General features: G+C 33.8%; 2 protein-coding genes across 4 annotated transcripts in view; one reads left to right on the top strand and one right to left on the bottom strand.

Annotated features, from left to right (window-relative positions):
* LOC149133059 (uncharacterized) overlaps positions 1–5,000 on the bottom strand; it is a 41,726-nt gene that overhangs the window by 35,280 nt on the left and 1,446 nt on the right. The gene's annotated exons all lie outside the window — the stretch shown is intronic.
* Positions 3,439–5,000, top strand: part of LOC106869914 (neurotrimin) — a 1,519,776-nt gene continuing 1,518,214 nt past the window's right edge. For both annotated transcript variants that reach the window (XM_089360901.1, XM_089360902.1), the window contains exon 1: positions 3,439–3,684. The gene's annotated coding sequence lies outside the window, so the exon portion shown is untranslated. The remainder of the gene's footprint in view (positions 3,685–5,000) is intronic.

Here is a 5,000-nt window from a genome sequence, read left to right as displayed (position 1 = left end):
TAATATTAAGAAAAAATAACAACAACAACAACAACAACAATAATAATAATAATAATGACAATAATAATAATAATAATGTTTTGCATCTAATATTACCATCACTGTTACTGCCTGCCGAAACAAACAGAATCGGAGCTTTTTAAGGAGCCACTGGACATGCTAAAAATAGCAGACGAAACCCCTCAAAGCACATCCCTCCTTCGTGAAAAATTTGTTCCTGGTTTCCTTGCACATCGGGAAAAATACAAGGATGGTCGCTGCACGAATGTCTTTATCAAATTTGTGTTTATCGAATTGGACGAGGGGTTAAATCTAACAAAAAAATATTTGAAATTCAAAAACCCTGCAAACCGTCAGTCGTCCCACCAATTAGTAAAAGTTACAACCTAAAAAGGGCGAGAGACTCTCTAAGTGGTTTTTAAATCGGTTAGAAATAGCAACTAAATCACATCTTACTTTGTCGTGGAAGAAAAAAAAGAACATGGATTAGAAAATATATATGGTCAATGCAAAGCTTCGACGACAATATAGGCATAAAGGGGGCAATTTTTTGAAAGTGCCGTCATTTATATGCTCCAGTCAAGCTTCTAAACTCCAAACTATGGTTTGGCAAAGTTGACATTGTTGGAGACTGAACATATATTTCATATAAATTCGACTGATTTTCCATAATCACGCACGTACGCGCGTGCACACACACACACACACACACACACACACACACACACACACATTCTCTCACACAGACACAGCACAGACATGCACACACACACACACACAATCATTCGCTCATACAGACACACACACACACGAAACCACATACCTACTTTTCTTCTTACTTTTTATAGATTCGAAAAGAAAAAAAATGAATTATGAATAAAAATATTTTAATGTAACGCCAAAAACAAAAAACAAAATCAGTAACAACAACAACTACTACTACTACTACTACTACTACTACTACTACTACTACTGCTGCTGCTGCTGCTACTACTACTACTACTACTACAACTACTACTACTACTACTACTACTAGAAATAATGCTTCCACTACTACCACTACTGCGGCTGCTATTGTTTTCGCTACATCTTCTAAAACACAACTACCACTTCAACAACAGCAAAAACTACTACTACTACTACTACTACTACTACTACTACTACTACTACTACTACTACAACTACTACTACGACTACTACTACTACTGATGCTACTCATGCTACTGAAGCTGCTGGTGCTGCTATCGTTGCTACCGAAGCTGCTGCTATGAATAAAAGCCGATCACAACTTTGTCAATAGGGACGGCAATGTTACAGAAGCAAGACGATGCATAGTTTACATTGAAAACATATACACATATGTAGTTGTAGTACAGCTAGGGTCTGATTTAAATATAATCTATAGTCGTAGCACTAGCTTAGTGTCGCAGGGGTAATGTAGTACCCGTTTAACTACTCGGGTGCGGAATCCTAATAGATGGGAGTACCAATACTGAATGGATATTTCCTGGCCAGCTGATAGAGAAGGCTTTTGACCCTAAGTTCGATATGGAAAGTTGATATTGGTGTTGATAAGCTGAGGAGCGTGGACTGAAGTATTTGTGTTGGTCTTTGATTAAATTATGTTCTATCCGTCATCAAGCCACATTTTATAGCGACAGTGAATCGTCGACTATATTAACCGATTGAAATTCACTTATTTCAGATATTAGGCACTGTATGCATGTGTGTGATTAGATGAATAGTGGCCACTAATTGCAACAGCTTGAGTAAAAACAGACAAGAAAGGAGAAAAAAAAAATCATTCAGCGAAACTGGTTTTTGGAGTTTTTTTTTAAACCCAGGTCAATTGGTCTCTAAGGTTACACGATTCTTACTGTAATGAACAAAATGATTCGTCACTTTTCTTCCAGGTCTACGCTTCCACTTTCTAAGTTGAAATGTGATTTTGGCGGAAATTTAGCTTCTATATCTAGCACGATAGATGACATGTAAATGAACCAAACGTGCATTCGTTGTATTTATAGCGCACTGCATATTTACTACTTTTATAGTGGAAGGTGAGAAAAGGATATACAATTCAAAGTGTGTTTTATGATCTGTTATATATACAGCCGGATGCTTGAGATCGGATGAAATTACACACGCAACTTCTGTACGAATTTAGTATGAGTGTATTTATTCTCCATATGAATGCAGGCATGGCAAAGAGGTAAATAAACACGATGGACTCTGGAGTCTGTCCTTCATCAGAGCAGATCACTCCATAATTTAGAAGTGAAATTGACTAGACATCGTGAGATGACCCATCTAACGGGCTATACACATGAATACATACATATGTACATAAATGCACACACATAGATATATACATAAATGCATACATACCTGTGTACGTATACAAAGACAGATAGACAGACAGACACAAACACACACATGGACACACAGACGTACACATAAGTATACACATACATTAAAAAACTAACATATGTGTGTGTGTGCATGCATATACAGATGGATGAATACAATATATATATATATATATATATATATATATGCATATACATCCACACTCATATACACGAACTTATATTTATAGATGTCAACAAGTCCTCTCACAGTTCGAACTCCCTGTTAGATATTTTAGTTAAATCTCCCTCAATACGTCCCCCGTCTTATCTTATTCAAACTTGACAGTAATATTTGGAATACATTGGCGTAAAATACTACAGAAATATAGTTCTATGCATACTTTACATATAACTAAAAAGTGACACATCCGGTGGCAGACTTACCCACACAACACATTTCTCACACTGATTCCAACTAGGGAATATTTTAAAGAATTCTCGACCGAATACTCGGCCATAGTGTAAATAATGAAATGAGTGAGCAACTCAATAGATCGAACAATAAACGGATACCGATCTTCCCTTTTGTTTTGACGTTGTTAATGTTATGTTCGTAGTTCGACGTACAGTAATCAAAAACGTGACTCTATGTCTATCTATCTCTCTCTCTCTCTCTCTCTCTCTCTCTCTCTCTATATATATATATATATATATATATATATATATATATATATATATATATATATATATATATATATATATATATATATATATGTATATATATATATATATATATATATATATATCTTTATCCATCTTTCCATCCATATATCTATCTTACTATCTCTTCTCGTACCTATTTAGATGTCTCCCTTTCTGTCACCCCATCTTCTTACACATACACATGTACACACACATATGAGCTGTGTGTGATCGTATGTCTCTGCGTGTGACACTGTGGGTGTGTTGTAAAAATGATTAACGTATATCCACGTGTATGTGATTTATCAATAATGTTATAACTATATTGCAAGCGCAAACACGCACACGCACTTACATAGACACTCACATACTCTAATACAGAACAACGCGGTCGTACAAATATATATGTGCGCTAGTATGGGTGTTTGCCTGCGTGTGCTCGCACAAATATGCTTATATATTACGTGAGTGTGTTCCATGAAAACCAAACACAAGCTCGAAGCTTATATTTTGAAACCAATAAATAACTACGTCTGTGAGCGTGAGTGCGTGTGTGTCTGTTTGTGTGTTGGGGCATGTGTGTTGCAGTTCTCTATCCACCACGACGTGTTCAGGAAATATATAAATACGTGTAAGTATGCCTTTCATGTTATATTAATCCAAATGCGTGAGAGTATATTTAAAACACACACAAACACGCACACACAGACACACACACACACACACACACGCATGCGTGTGTATGTACATGCATACATAAATGCGAAGCGACGTTAGTCTCGAGACCGTGCATCATTACACATATATTTGTATTTATATATATATATATATATATATATATATATATATATATATATATATATATATATATATATATATATATATAGATAGATAGATAGATAGATAGATAGAGAGAGAGAGAGAGAGAGAGATAGATAGAGAGAGAGAGAGATAAAGTGTGACGTATGTGTGTATCAAAAGTTCTTATTTCGTTGTTTATAGCCTCAGGTCGATTCTCATAGAGCAGAACTTAGATCAAAAGCGTTTTACTTGCGATTATATGGTCGTTTGATTTTCGCAGTGTATGTCTGTCTATAGTTCTGTCAGGCAGTTTGTGTGTGTTTTTTCTAAATATCTTAAAAGGGATGTTTACATGTTTATAAATGATGATGTACGCACGCACATACATACAACCATACGCACATACAGACAGACAGACAGACACTCACACACACGTACATGTTCCTTTATGCATATATAAATATAAATATACGGACACGCATATTATATACATATGTACACACACACACTCACGCACACACCCACACGTACACACACACACACACATACATATATATATATATATATATATATATATATATATGTATGTATGTATGTATATATATATATATATATATATATATATATATATATATATATATATATATATATATATGTATATATATATATATATATATATATATATATATATATATATATATATATATATATAAATATATTTATATATATATATATATCTATATATATATATATATATACATATATATATATATATATATATATATATATATATATATATATATATATATATATATATATATATATATATATATATATATATATATATATATGCACACACACACGCTCACGCAACAACAATATCAGTCTATATAATCGCATAAACATGCCTACTACGTATTACAGTGTCCTGCTATTGATCTACTAATTGTTCTTTCTTGATATTTACTTCTATGTCTAGCAGCTTGAATGTCTCCCTAGCTAGACAATATTAACGTCAATATCTATTAGTGGAAGGGAATGCCTCTACGCACGCTTGTAGGCATTTTCGTGTTATTTCGCACGAATGTACCTATATGTGTGTGCGTGTGTGTGTGTGTGTGTTTGCGTGTGTGTATATATATATAT

This window comes from Octopus bimaculoides, chromosome 12, assembly GCF_046866305.1.
Source record: "Octopus bimaculoides isolate indiv1 chromosome 12, ASM4686630v1, whole genome shotgun sequence".
In the NCBI taxonomy this organism is placed as follows: Eukaryota; Metazoa; Mollusca; class Cephalopoda; order Octopoda; family Octopodidae; genus Octopus; species Octopus bimaculoides.
Note: the sequence above shows the minus strand (reverse complement) of the source record. Positions and strands in the feature narration are given on the sequence as shown.